Below are 14,977 nucleotides of genomic sequence, written 5' to 3' on the forward strand. Positions count from 1 at the left end.
TCACACTACTTGTATACATACGCCTTGACGTATCACTCAAATAACAATGGAAAATAATGAACATCGTCAGCTTATTATTACATTTCTTTTTTCCTTGACTATTTATTTATTACAAATCGCACCTATACATTCTGGTACGTTCAGTTCGCCAGGGGCTTCAGTGTACCCCATAACACGGCAAGAAAGTCTGAACATTCAACGGTGGGGCACCCCGGACTTATAGCATTATATGCATCAGCTCCGAATCATGTCTTGGGTCAATAGTTGGGTTGCCCAGCTCCTGTGCTTGCTACCCTACGTTCCTCTATATCGACTAGGGTAGTAAAGGGAGAACTACTGCGATTGTGTCCCGGTTCTTCCAGATGAGCACCTCAGTAGAGAAAGCCGAAAACTGACTGTTATGATGCGGCGAGAGCTGGTTGCTGTTCGAGAGGTTTCAAATCCTTAAAGATTTTTTCCACTTCATACGAGGAATCGGTCTTTGTCCGATTTAGGCGTATATAGCGCCCCAAGTTCGGCCTTCCGAATACCAGGGGATACGCCAAAATTTAAAATTATAGAACTTCTATGGCTAAGTGAGGGTGATAAAGCTGTATTGTCCGATTGCCTTTTTCATTGCGCTAAACACCTCCTTAAAGGACCAAAAATTGGGATAAGATTGTTTAGATTTATCCCAAACACCCCTGTACTAGTTACACGGGGGCAAAAGCCGACGACTGGCCAACTCTCAGATTTTGTAAACGGCCGCACAGGAGGTAAAATTTTAAATCAACAAGCATTATATTGTGCAAATGAACTTGTTTCATATTACGGGATCAAATGAGTGCATTCATTCAAAGATTACATCCTTAGTACATTGCTCCGCCACAAGGCAGGAGCCCTTCAGGACATTTTCATAATAATTTTCGGGCCGGTGGTGCTCCTTGTCCTTCGGTGGCCCCTAGGTCATCAGCTTTTCGGCATCCATCTTCGCCCAGTGCACTTTTGCACGGGCGAAGGCCATTCGCGCACCTTCAATGCAAACCGACCGCTTTATGACTTCGAGTCGTGGGCAGGCACTCACAAGACGCTTCACGAGACCGAAGTAGCTGCTGGGCATAGGCTCGGCAGGCCACAGCTGGACTATGATGTCCTTCATGGCCAGTCTGGCTGCCTTGTGCAGCTCAACCAGTTGCTTCAGCTGGTCGCTCAAGGGCATCGGATGTTCTGTCCGAAGATATTGGGACCAGAACAATTTCTCTGTTGAGCTCCCTCCTTTGGCTCGGTAGAACTCCGCGGCATCTGATATGCTGTGAGGCAGATTCGCAAACGCTCCTGGAGAACTCCAAATTTGGGTAAGTAAAAGGAAAGTATCCTTCACATGCTTGCTTTGCATAACAAATGCCTTACCCGCCGCCATCTTCTTGGTCGCCTGAATCTCCTGGAGGGCCTTCTGGGCTTCGGCTTTGGTGTCTTGCATGCTCTGGAGGGCCTTAGCAAGCTCGGACTCTTGAGTCTTAGAGTCACGCTACAAGGACTCGTATTTCTGGACGAAATCCTGGAGCTCTTGCTGGACCTCGCTGACCCGGGCCTCTTGCTTCTCGCGCTCGGTGCGTTCCTTGGCCGCTTTGTCTTCGCCCTCGGTCAGCGCCTTCTTAAGGGCCGCCACTTCGGTCGTGGCCCCTATCAAAGTTCATGAAGTTTCTATTAGCAGAAACCATTTATCCTGTATAAATATATAAATGGGGTATCGCGTACCTCGGCTTTCCTCGAGCTGCCTCTTCACGAGGCCGAGCTCTCCCTCGGTCTGCTCCAGGTCTTGCTTTAGTCCAGAGACCTCCGCAGTACGAGCGGCAGCGGCAAGCAGCGACACCTGCTTATTCACATAGACATCTTCTTTTAGACTCCTGCGATCGTTATTCGATCCTCTGTTCGGCTTTTTTTTCTGAACACCAAACAGAGCATCAGGGGCTACTGTCTATGTTGTGATATTCTCTTACAATTTTATTACTTACCTCAAAGCCTGTTAGAAGGCTAGCGCAGGCTTCGGTCAATCCACTTTTGGCAGACCGGACCTTCTCAATCACCATACTCATAAGACTACGGTGTTCTTCATCAATGGAATCGCTGTGAAGTGCTTCCAGCAAGTTATAAGGTGCCTCTGGATGGACAGAGGTCATCGGTAGAGGCGTCCCGCCCTCCCTAGAGAGGGGTTGCCTGCCTGAATTCGGAACCACTTGGGTTTCCGGAGCCGTGTTTGGCTGGGGGCCAAACTGGCTGCGGCCCCCATTATCGGAGTCCATTGGGTTCTTCCCCCCATGTGCTCGGCGACTGGGATTTCACTGGGGGCGTCTCTAGAACTGTCTCCCCTGGGCCTGGTATCCTTTGAGACAACACCTTGGTGTTGTCCGCGGGCCTGGGGGAGGTGGCTGTCGGAAGCGAATCGCTGTTCATCGCTGACTGGTCCAGAGATCCCTCCGAAGAGGAGGATATCTCGATGTTGGATTTGGCCGGGCTGCAGGTGCACGTTTGGCATGATAAGAAGTGATAAAGCAAACATACCGGAAATACTATTGTGTCCGGATACTTATGACTTAGCCAGGGGCTTGTCCCTGGGCTCCCACTCCTCGGCGCTGTTGCTGGCTGTAGCGGAGTGGTCCGGAAGGAAGGTTTTTCCCTTCTTAGATATCTCGGCCTCCCCGTGCATGGCGGCCTTCCTCTTCTTTATCCCCCGGTGGGGGAGGGATGGATTTCCTCCTCCTCCTCCTCGTCTTCGGTGGAGGACTGTGTCTCGGTGTCTTCGGGCGCCATGTCCGATGCGACCTTGCGCTGGAGACCTTCTCTGGTCCCCGCGGCCATCTTCTTGGCCTTCTTCTCCGGCAGCTCATAGGGCACCGGAAACAACATCCTCATTGGAAGAGGCGATCCTGGATCTTCAGGTAGCGGAGCCGGACAGTCAATCTGCTCCGCTATCGCAATCCAGGCCTGTAAAACTGACATGGAGGCTTAGATTCCTCCCGCGGATGTGCTGGTAAAAGGCACATCTTGCAAAATATGAAAACTCACCGGATTGGCTCGGCGTTTCGCGCTGAGTCCATGATCTTCGGTTATGGGTGGTGGTACCTCATTGGCCTTGAAAAGCACCTTCCAAATGTCTTCGTGCGTCGTGCCGAAGAGCTCTTGCAGCGTCTGGTGTTCAGCCGGGTCGAACTCCCATAGATTGCAAGCCCGTCTCTGACACGGAAGAATCCGGCGGAGGAGCATGACCTGAACCACATTGACGAGCTTGATCTTCTTGCCTATCATATTTTGGACACAGGTCTGAAGTCTGGTAAGTTCTTCTCCTGAGCCCCAAGCTAGGCCCTTCTCTTTCCAGGAGGTGAGATGCATGGGGATGCCGGATCGAAATTCGGGGGTCGCCGCCCAGTTGGCGTCGCGTGGCTCGGTGATGTAGAACCACCCTGATTGCCACACCTTCAGAGTCTCCACAAAGGAGCCTTCGGGCCAGGTGACATTGGGCATTGTGGGTGTACAAAAGTAGGGGTTCTCCTTTTGACCCCTTTACTTGTGCAGGCTGCGGTCAGAGCCTCCCGCCACGACCGCGCACAGACACGGCAGGAAGGGGAGTTGGAGAGAAGCCGAGGCCACAAAGAAAACGAGGCAACAACAAGGACCAAGGCCACAAAGATCGGATGGGCGTAGCAGGTCCCCCCGGCAAGGACCCTTGCCGGGGCAGCCTCAGCAACCCCGGCAAGACCCTCACAGGGGCAGCCCGCCCGCGCCAGCCAAAGTGAGCCACCCTTGATCCCACCAACATTCGACAAACACGTTGTGGCGAGGCTCAGGAGTCACCTCTGTGGTGGCATGCAGATCTTTTTGAAGACGAGGAAGAGACAAGACCAAATAAGGATAGGAAGGCAAGCATCCTCACCAAAGAAACCCACGAGACCCCCAGAAATGTCCCTTGCTGGGGAAACCAACTCGCCATGGCAAGACCCTTGCCGGCCTACCCGGCAAGACCGTTGCCGGGCCACCCGACGAAGCCCTCGCGAAGGGCACCAGCAGGGCCACCGCCAGGCCCGCGCCAACCAAGTCTTCACCACCGTTCGCATGCAGCTGCCAACTCAACCATCTGGGCAGGCACCTACGTGGCAGCATGCAATCCTTCGTGGAGGCTCCACCACCGCGCCACCTCAGCTGCTTGCCTGCCTACATGGTGCCGCGCGCATCGCTGGCCAGGGCGCGTGTCGAAGCATGAAGGAGCGGCGACGGATGGGACGGGCCTCACTCCCGTCCTCGATAAAGCGAAGGGACACCTATGCCTCGCATTAAATGTGTCTTGTCCTGTAATGCTAGCGATAAACTCACAATACTGTAGCACTTTCCACCTCCTATGTGCCACTGTGGCAGCCCCTTTCGCCTATAAAAGGAGGCCCATGGCGCATGGAGAGAGGATTCGGCTCTTTTCAACCCCTCAGCACCTAGAGCTAGCTCAAGAGCTCGCGAACACTAATACATCCACCAAAGCAGGATCATAGGGTTTTACACATCTTTGCGGCCCAAACCTGGGTAAATCCTCCTTGTGTCATCTGTTAGTCCTGCTCTTCTCACGATCCCCGCGCCTTGCAACCATAGAAGGGATTCTAGTGATCCCATAGGTGTCGTTTCCCACCGACATCCTGTCGGTGTACAAAAGTAGGGGTTCTCCTTTTGACCCCTTTACTTGTGCACGGGTAGTCAGAGCCTCCTGCCACGACCACGCATAGACACGGCAAGAAGGGGAAACCGGAAAGAAGCCGAGGCCACATAGCAAACGAGGCAACGACAAGGACCAAGGACACAAAGATCGGATGGGCGTAGCAGGTCCCCCCGGCAAGGACCCTTGCCGGGGCAGCCTCAGCAACCCCGGCAAGACCCTCGCCGGGGCAGCCCGCCCGCGCCAGCCAAAGTGAGCCACCCTTGAGCCCACCAACATTCGACATACACGGTTGGGCGAGGCTCGGGAGGCACCTCTGTGGTGGCATGCGGATCTTTGTGAAGACGAGGAAGAGACAAGACCAAATGAGGATAGGAAGGCAACCATCCTCACCAAAGAATCCCACGAGACCCCCGGCAAGGTCCCTTGCCGGGGAAAACAGAGCACCACGGCAAGACCCTTGCCGGGCTACCCGGCAGGACCCTTGCCGGGCTACCCGACGAAGCCCTCGCCAAGCGCACCGGCAGGGCCACCGCCAAGCCCGCGCCAACTAAGTCTTCACCGCCGTTCGCATGTAGCTGCCAACTCAACCAACTGGGCAAGCACCTGCATAGAAGCATGCAATCCTTCGTGGAGGCTCCACCACCGCGCCACCTTAGCTGCTTGCCTGCCTACATGGCGCCGCGCGCATCGCTGGCCAGGGCGCGTGTCGAAGCATGAAGGAGCGGCGACGGACAGGACGGGCCTCGCTCCCGTCCCCGATAAAGTGAAGGGACACCTAAGCCTCGCATTAAATGCGTCTTGTCCTGTAATGCTAGCGATAAACTCACAATACTGTAGCACTTTCCACCTCCTGTGTGCCACTGTGGAAGCCCCTTTCGCCTATAAAAGGAGGCCCATGGCACACAGAGAAGGGGTTTGGCTCTTTTGAACCCCTAGGCACCCAGAGCTAGTTCGAGAGCTCGGGAACACTAATACATCCACCAAAGCAGGATCATAGGGTTTTACGCATCTTTGCGGCCCGAACCTGGGTAAATCCTCCTTGTGTCATCTGTTAGTCCTGCTCTTCTCATGATCCCCACGCCCTGCAACCGTAGAAGGGATTCCAGTGATCCCATAGGTGTCGTTTCCCATCGACATCTTTGGCGCGCCAGGTAGGGGGCGGTATTGTCAGAATCTGGCCTAGCAAGTTGACCTAGCTGTTCTCCATCACCACGGCTCCTGCGGAGAAGGCAACCCAGAAGGCGACACCGCCTGTTGGCAAGAAGGACGCCGAGGCAGCGACGAGAAAGCTAAGTCATGTTGAACTTTGAATCTGTTTCCTTAGATACAAGGTTATTATCCTCGATGGTGTTGCCTACGTATGGGAAGCCTGTACACAGAGGGGCCCTCCTGCGATCGGCAACGCCCTTGTTCTGTTTCGAGCGGCCGCGTCAAGAGCGGCAGGGTAGCCTTTTGCCATTGGCAACGCTCTCGGTCCTGACTCGAGTCAAACTTGACAGGTCGAGCGGCCGCGCCAAGGGCGGCAAGGTGCTTTGCCCGGCAACAAGCACACCCGGCAGGCCAATGAGGATCCATCCTCAAAACGCCGCCCTGGGTTTACGTGCCGGCAAGCTTACCCGATTGACGTGGGGTGGACCTACAAAGGAAAATCGAACAGGAAAATAACATGCATAGTTTCAGGGGCATCACAGAGTTATATTACATAAATTGCCGCCGTGGTTCTAACTAAAGATAGCTTTGTCTTGATCATGAACCTGCAGCGGCGACAGAGAACGGGATGCCTAGTCCCGGCGCTGGCCCTCCACCCTCTTGATTTTGTCGATGCGGCTGAGGATGGGCTGGATATGCTCATTGAGCACCACGGTGTCGACACCCTCCGGCAAGCTCTTCAGCACAGCTCCAAAGTCGAGGTCGGGGTGCCAGTGCACAATCTTGGTGAGCACCCTGGTCATGGTCCCCCGGCAGAGTATCCGGGATTCCTCGGCCAGGGACGCCGCCCGGTTGGAGTGAAGCCGCTTTAGCGCGCCGACGACCTTCTCGAAGTATATGGTCAGGTTGGCGTTGGGGCTCAGGCTCGCTTCTAGGGCATACGCCATCCCCGGCATCCCCATAGTGGCCAGTTGATCGGCGGCCGAGTCTGCAACAGCGGCAAGGCGACCGAGCCAGCGTTTCTCGCCCGCCTTGTAATCCTTGAGGTTGGCGGTCTCGTTCCTCAGCAGCTGCTTCTCCGTCTCCACCTCCTTTGTCAGGAGCCCCTCCCGGGTCAAGGCTTCCGACAGCGTCTCCTCGAGCTCTCCTAGCTTCTGCTTGAGATCTTTGATGGAGGCATTGGCTTAGGAGAGCTCTCCGGACTTGCTGATGATCTGGCCCTACGCCACCGTCCGAGCGTTGTTGAGCGTATCCTTCTCCTGGGCCAGCTTCTGGGCTTGCTCCTCCAGCTCCTTCACATTGTTGGCATGGTCCCGAGCCATAGCGTTGAGTTCCTCCTGATGCCTCCGCTCCAGCTCTTGGGTCCGCTGCAGGACGAGCTTGTCCACCTCTTCGTCCTTGCCGCGGAGCATGGCAGCAAGTTTCTCCTCGCGCTCGGCAAGGTCCTCTTCCTGGGTCTTCAGGGCGGCCTCGGGCTGGGACCGGATGGCCTCGGCTTCGTCGGCCAACTTCTTCGCCGTCTCCTGGGCTTTCTCGATGTCAGCCAGCTTCAGGGCGAGCTCCACCTCACGGTTGGCCAGATCACCCTTGGCGGCCTTCAGCTCATCCTGAGCCTGGTGGAACCAGTCCTGTGCCTCAGCGACGCGCCCCCCAAAGTCCTCCTCCATCTTCTCCACCACCGCCGTCCTAGACTTGGCCTTGTCCAGGCGGGCGCGGTGGAGTGCCTGGAGCTTCCGGAAGCTGGCGCCCATGGCTTGGAGTAGCTGCTCCTCCTGGGAGCCGGCGCCACCAACGCCAGGCTCGTCAACAACCTCGAGCCCGGCGGTGGTAAGCGCCTCCTCGTCAAACACCTCTCCCTAGAAGGGAGCCCTGGTGCTCGCTGTGCCAAGAAGGTGGACGAAGAGGTCGTCACTGACCCTCAAGTACCTGCCGGAGCCAGAGGTGGCGGAGGAGGAGGGCAGGTTGTCGAATGCCCCCTCCTCGGCAGTGGCCTTGCCGGCATCCCCGGCAGGCCCCTTGTCGGGCTGTTCGGCGGACCCCTTGGCGGCGTCCTCGGTGGCACCCCTGACATCCTCCTCAGCGGCAATCATCTCCGCCTCCGCCGCGGCCTCCACGGCGACATCCTTGATGGTGGTGTCGACGTCCTCCGAAGAGGGGCATGGACGCCAAGGAAGAGACGGGGCGAAGCCAAGATCGAAAGCCGATGAGGAAAAGAGGAAAGAAGGATGCAAACAGAAAAGAAGGGCGAGTAGCCTACCCGTCCCAGGCCAAGAGGCGGAAGCCCCTTCTCCGCCAAGGTCCGGTGTTGAGGCAAAGCCGCTGGCGCCTGCGTTCTCCTCCCCTCCTCCGTGTGCACGACCTCGGTGCTTGTTGTCCTTGCCGGGGACGCCCCTTGGGGCGGTGTGGTTAACGGAGGCGGCATGATCGGAGAGGCCCCCTATGGCTCCCTTTGGTGCTGCTCTTCTCCTGCATCCGCGGCACGGTTAGCACTGAAGCGTCAACCATGTCACACGTTGATAGAGGACGGATGGTGGACTTATGCTGGGGGCTGGGCTGGGGGCTGCTGTCCGGGCTGCTCGACACCACCAGTGGCGTACTGGAGGTGCCTGCCGGGGGCTGGCCGCTCGCCGAAGTCCTGGCCCTCTTGATCCTTTGGGCCAGCGTTTCCACATCCCTGCAGATGAAGACAAGTAAGCGACGCCATCGGGGAGGAGTGTGAGGAATGAGGGAGAAAAAGCCGAGGCTTACTCTTCGATCTCTTCCTCCTCCTCCTCTATTGTCTTCTTCTTCCGTAATGGGCTGAGAGGCCCGAAATCAAACAAGTCACCCCCAATGCCCACGCCAATGTCTGCCGGCGAGGGGGGAGGCGATGGCGTCCGTACGTGCTTGGACGATGAAGAGGCAGGCGTCCTCTTCTTCGATGCCACGGCTTTCGCCGCTTTCTTCATCGTCACTGCCCTCGTCTGGTGCACAAACACTTCCTGGTCTGGGCGCAGTTGCACGGCCTGGTCGGAGCGGACCGGCTCGCCGGAGGTGGCCCGCCGCAGGACCTGCCTTTTGCCGGTGATCGGGGGATCGGCGGTCGCGGCCCTCTCCTCCTCACCCTCCTCCTCCAATGACCCGTCAAAGGCGTCCTCAACAAGGGGAGCCCCGGTGTCTTTGCCGCTGGCCTTCCTAGCGGCAGTAGCCCACCGAGTGAGCTCCCTCTCCTCCGCCTTCGCCGCGGCCTTGTCCACCACTCCGCCGGTGCTGCCAGCCGCCTTGACGAGATTTGCCTCCTCCTCGGCAAGCCTCGCCTCCTCCACCCTGGCGGCAATATAATCCAGCTCTGTCGGGGAGGTGTCCTAATGAGCCGTGGCTCGTCGGTGATGTATATCTCGTGCAGAGTATCAAAGAACTCCTGCACCATGAGCTCGTTCAGCTCGACCCAGTTCGGGTCGAGGCCGTGAGGTTTGTTGCTCAATGGAACCACTCCCGTCGGCAGCTTGAAAACAGGCTCCTTGTCGACCTTGCCGGCCTTCGCGGCGGCCTTGGAAAGCTTGCCGGACCGCTCGACCTCACCCGCGTCATCGACCTCGAGCTAGAAGATTCGATGGCAAAGATGGGCGTGCCGCAGCACCGTCAGGTTATTGTTGAGGCCGGGATGGAGCCTCATGACGTCGGCGGCATTCACATAAAGCCAGGCCGGCCTCCCCTTGTCGTGCAGAGGGGCAATCTGGCGGCGAATGAAGTCCGCCCCAATCATCTCGAGGGTGAGCCTGGCCTGGGTGGGCTGAAGAATCCTGGTGGTGGTGATCGTGAGCTTCGCGTCGTCGGTGTCGGCATCGCTCCAATCGCCGCCACGGACCGGCGGCTTCTGGCGAACCTCGCAGAACGATGGCGGGTCCTCGGGCCAGGGTGCGTATGCATCGCTGGCCAGGGCACGTGTCGAAGCGAGGGGGAGCGGCGATGGACGGGACGAGCCCCGCCCTCGTCCCCGATAAAGTAGAGGGACACATAAGCCTCGCATTTAATGTGCATTGTCCTGTAATACGGGCGATAAGCTCGTGCTACTATACCACTTTCCACCTCGTGTGTGCTACTGTGGCAGCCCCTTTCGCCTATAAAAGGAGGCCCATGGCACACAGAGAAGGGATTCGGCTCTTTTGAACCCCTCAGCACCCAGAGCTAGTTCAAGAGCTCGGGAACACTAATACATCCACCAAAGCAGGATCGTAGGGTTTTACGCATCTTTGCAGCCCGAACCTGGGTAAATCCTCCTTGTGTCATCTGTTAGTCCTGCTCTTCTCACGATCCCCGCGCCCTGCAACCGTAGAAGGTATTCAAGTGATCCCATAGGTGTTGTTTCCCACCGACATCTTTGGCGCGCCAGGTAGGGGTACAACGGCAAGACCCACCCGTCAGAGTTCCTCAGCATCTACACCATCGCGATGCAAGCTGCTGGGGCCCGCGATGATAAGGTGCTTGCCAACTACTTCCCGTTGGCACTTAATCCTAATGTTATGTCATGGTTGATGCACTTGCCGGTGGAATCCATCTCTTCTGGGGCGGATCTGTGCCATGAGTTTGTTGGCGCCTTTACCGGAGGTTATCAAGCACATGGCCAGGCGAGTGATTTGCTCATCATCCCACAGAAGGAAGGAGAAAACCTACGCAAGTACATCCAAACATTCAGACGGGTGCAGTACAACATCCCCGATGTCCATCCCGCTGCCATGATTAGTGCGTTCCATCAGAATGTGCGCAATCACAAGATGCGTGAAGAACTGGCGATGAACAAGTTTAAGGATGTGGCCGAGCTCTATGTTCTGGCTGATCGGTGCGCTCGTGCCGAGGAGGGAAGGAAGTACCCCGGCGAAGATGCCGGTGCAGAAACCGACTCCACTGGCGATACCGCCACCCCAGCAAAGAAGGGCCGACGCCGTAATAGGAAGTGCAAGGGCAAGTCCATCCTTGTCATTGAGGGATCCGACGACACCGATACCACCAAGAAGACCAAGGCGAGCGACCCCGGCAAGGAGGTTGCCGGGTGTGACGCTTGCCGGGCCTTGGCGGCTGCCGACAAGCCAGGAGGCTCCGACAAGCAATACTGCAAGATCCACCGCACCAAGGGCCATGATCTCCAAAACTACCGGCAAGTAGAGCTGCTCGACGAGAAGCAGAAAGCCAAGTATGAGCGGTGGGACAAGGAGAAAGGCCCAGATGGTGCCAAAGGATCCGACAAGAAACATGGCGGCCAAGGAGGCCGCCGCGGCAACGATAATCAGCAAGAGAGTCCCGCCCGGGGCCGCGACAAGAAGTAAGAAGACGATGATCATGACGAGGACGACGAGTCTGGTGACCACGATTTTCAGAAAGCCACAGAGGCCATGTGCATCAATGGTGGTTCCTCACTACATACATCTCAGCGCCAACTCAAGCAGTGGGCGCGCGAGGTCACAGCGGTGGAAGCCGCTGAGATGGTCCGGCACGGCCATCATCTTTGACACCGAGGACCACCCTGACCGCACCACTGCAGTCGAGTGCTTGCCGTTGTTGGTTTCACCAACAATCCGCAACCTCGGGGTGACAAAGATGGTTGTAGATGGCGCGGCCGGCCTGAACTTGATCTCACCCGTTGTGGTCAGAAGGCTGCAGATCCCTGATGGAGACCTCGAGGAGATGGGTACATTCCAAGGGGTCAACCCGGGGAGGAGTCAGCCAAAGGGAAAGATCATGCTGCCCATGACATTCGGAGGCGAGCTGAACCATAGCACGGAGAGGCTTGTTTTCGATGTAGCCGAGATCCCCGGCCGCCCGGCACTACCCAAGTTCATGGCGGCCTCCCACTACGCCTACAACATGCTAAAGACGCCCGGGCCGATGAACATCATCACCGTCCCCTCTGACAAGAAAGATGCACTGATCTGCACCAACCAACTCTACCGGGAAGCAGTTGCAGCAGCTGCCGCTAAGGCATCTGCTCCTGCCGACGGAGCCACGGGGCAGAAGAAGACCGACGAGACCCCTCGCACCCACTCTGGCAAGCGCACCTCTTCGGGGTGTTGCGCTTCCATTGAGAACGTGCCAGAGAGCTCCTCCAGCAAGAGCAAGAAGTCCAGGGCTACACCACCAGAGACCAAGAAGGTGCCCGTCAAGGAGGACGACACGGGAGGAGCTTTTACCATAAGCTCCACCCTCGATAGCAAATAGGAAAGCAAGCTCGTCACCTTCCTGCGGGCGAATGTCGATGTGTTTGCATGGCAAGCCTCCGACATCCCCGGCGTTCCTAGGAAGGTGATTGAGCACCACCTTGCTGTCTGTCCTCACGCGTGGCCCATCAAGCAGAAAGTCAGGAAGCAAGCTCTGGAGAGGCAAGAGTTCATCACGGAGGAAATCAGCAAGCTAGAGGCGGCAGGCTTGGTGAGGGGAGTACTCCATCCGACGTGATTGGCCAATCCGGTAGTGGTGCGCAAGGCAAATGGGAAGTGGAGGTTGTGTATTGACTACACAGACATCAATAAGGCCTGTCCAAAGGACCCTTTCCCGTTGCCGCGCATCGACAAGATTGTTGACTCAATGACTGGGTGTGACCTCTTATCATTCCTCGACACCTACTCAAGATACCACCAGATCTTCATGACAAAGGAAGACGAGGAAAAGACAGCATTCATCACCCCATATGGTACGTATTGCTTTTTACGGATGCCTTTCGGTTTGAAGAGTGCTGGCTCGACCTTTGCAAGAGCAGTCCAAATTGGTTTTGAGCCCCAGCTGCATAGAAATATGGAAGCTTATATGGATGACATAGTGGTCAAAACCAAGGACAAAGCAACCCTTGTTCAAGACTTGGAGGAAACGTTCGGGAACCTGCGCAAGATCAACCTCAAATTGAACCCTGAGAAGTGTGTCTTTGGCATCCCGTCCGGCAAGCTTCTCGGGTTCTTTGTGTCCTAGCGCGGGATTGAAGCAAACCCAGATAAGATCAAGGCCATCGAGCAGATTGGGGCACCCAAGCGGGTCAAGGACGTGCGTCAGCTCACTGGCTGCGTTGCTGCCATGAGCCAGTTCATCTACAAGTCCGCGGAGCGTGCCCTTCCTTTCTTCAAGATCTTGAAGAAAGTAGGGCGAGTGGAGTGGACCCCAGAAGCCGAGGCAGTGCTGCAGGATTTGAAGAAATACCTCTCCTCTACTCCAGTGCTGGTTGCGCCTAAACCACAAGAACCTTTGCTGCTCTATCTAGCGGCAACGAACCAGGTGGTTAGCGCCGCACTAGTGGTGCAGAGAGAGGCCGATGAAAAGGCAGCGACAGCATTAGAGCCAACAGATGGCGGGCCAAAACCCTCTCCAGCGGGACTCGATCCCGGCAAGATCGAGTCCCCGTCAGGGGCTGACGGCAGCACAACAGGACCCACGCAACCGGGTGAAGAGGCGCAGAAGAAGAAAATGGTGCAGCACCCAGTGTACTTCGTCAGCTCCCACTTGCAGGGGGCTAGGTCGAGGTACTCAGGCGTGCAAAAGCTGCTCTTTGGCCTCCTTATGGCCTCGAGGAAGCTGCGCCACTACTTCCAAGCACAGGAGATCACGGTGGTCACCCGCCTCCCATTGCAACGGATACTACACAACCCAGATGCAACGGGGATGATCGTGGAATGGGCCCTGGAGCTGTCCAGCTTCGGTTTGAAGTTTGAAAGTACCTCGACAATTTAGAGCAGGGTCTTGGCAGAGTTTGTTGCGGAATGGACCTCGACGCCCGATGAAGAGGTACAGGAGACCACTCTCCCCAGCAAGGAAATGAGCTGCGACTGGATCATGTACTTTGATGGTGCCTTCTCGCTGCAAGGCGCCGGTGCTGGTGTGCTGCTTGTCGCACCCACCGGAGAGCACCTCAAGTATGTCATCCAGATGCACTTTCCCCGGGAGATGTCAACCAACAACACTGCCGAGTACGAGGGTTTGCTTGCCGGTCTCAGGATCGCGACAGACCTCGGAGTTAAGAATCTCATTGTCAGGGGCGACTCACAGCTCGTCGTCAGGCATGTCAACAAAGATTATCAAAGCCTGTTGATGGAAGCTTACGTAGATGAGGTGAGGAAACTGGGGGAGCGCTTTGACGGTATAAAAACGGAGCATGTCCCTCGGGCGGAGAACGACATTGCCGACTACCTATCGAAGCGTGCTGCCCTCAAGCTACCTGTGGAACCAGGTACCTTTGTGCTTCAGTTAACCCAACCATTCGTTGAGCCGTCAGCTGGAAAAAACAAGCGCAGGAAGCTAGGCCCCGGCAAGTACTTCCCCACCGAGCTCCCTGGAGCCGTTGGGGAAGATGTTGCCGTGGATGCCGATCCTGCCGCAGGGCGATCAACTCTGGCAGGACCTCAGGTCATGGCCGTGGAGGCGACCGCTCCCGCGGCAGAAGAGATGCCCTTGGTCCTTGCCGTCGAGCCCCAGGCTTCGGCATGGGTGCAACACACCGTCCGTTTCCTTCAAAGGGAGAGCTTCCTGAGGAGCAGGAAGAGGCAGAAAGAGTAGCCCGCCGGTCTGCCCCGTACCAATTCGTTGATAACGTATTGTACAGAAGAAGGCGGAATGGGGTGAAATTGATGTGCATCCCCCAAGAGGAAGGACTAAAGCTGTTCGCAGAGATACATGGAGGCACATGTGGCTCCCACATAGGTTCAAGGGCCCTTGCCGGCAAGGCCTTTCCGCAAGGCTTCTTCTGGCCCACCGCCCTCCAGGATGCAATGGCACTAGTCACCAAGTGTGAAGCGTGCCAGTTCCATTCACAAAAGCTTCATCAACCAGCTCAAGCCCTTCAAACTATCCCTCTCTCCTGGCCCTTCTTGGTCTGGGGGCTCGAAATACTGGGCCCTTTTCCCCGTGCCGTCGGGGGCTTTGAGTACTTGTACGTCGCAATTGACAAGTTCACAAAGTGGCCAGAGGTTTAAGAAGTGAGGAAGGTGACAGCGCAGTCAGCCATCAAGTTCTTCAAAGGGCTAGTGTGCCGCTTCGAGTTGCCCAACAGGATCATCACCGACAACGGCACATAGTTCACAAGCCATGCCTTCATGCAATACATTGAAGATCTCGGCAGCAGGGTCTGTTTTGCTTCCGTGGCACACCCACGGAGCAACGGCCAAGCAGAGAGGGCAAATGCTGAAGTCTTGCGAG

The sequence above is a fragment of the Triticum aestivum genome, chromosome 3B (genome assembly GCF_018294505.1).
Source record: "Triticum aestivum cultivar Chinese Spring chromosome 3B, IWGSC CS RefSeq v2.1, whole genome shotgun sequence".
Lineage (NCBI taxonomy): Eukaryota > Viridiplantae > Streptophyta > Magnoliopsida > Poales > Poaceae > Triticum > Triticum aestivum.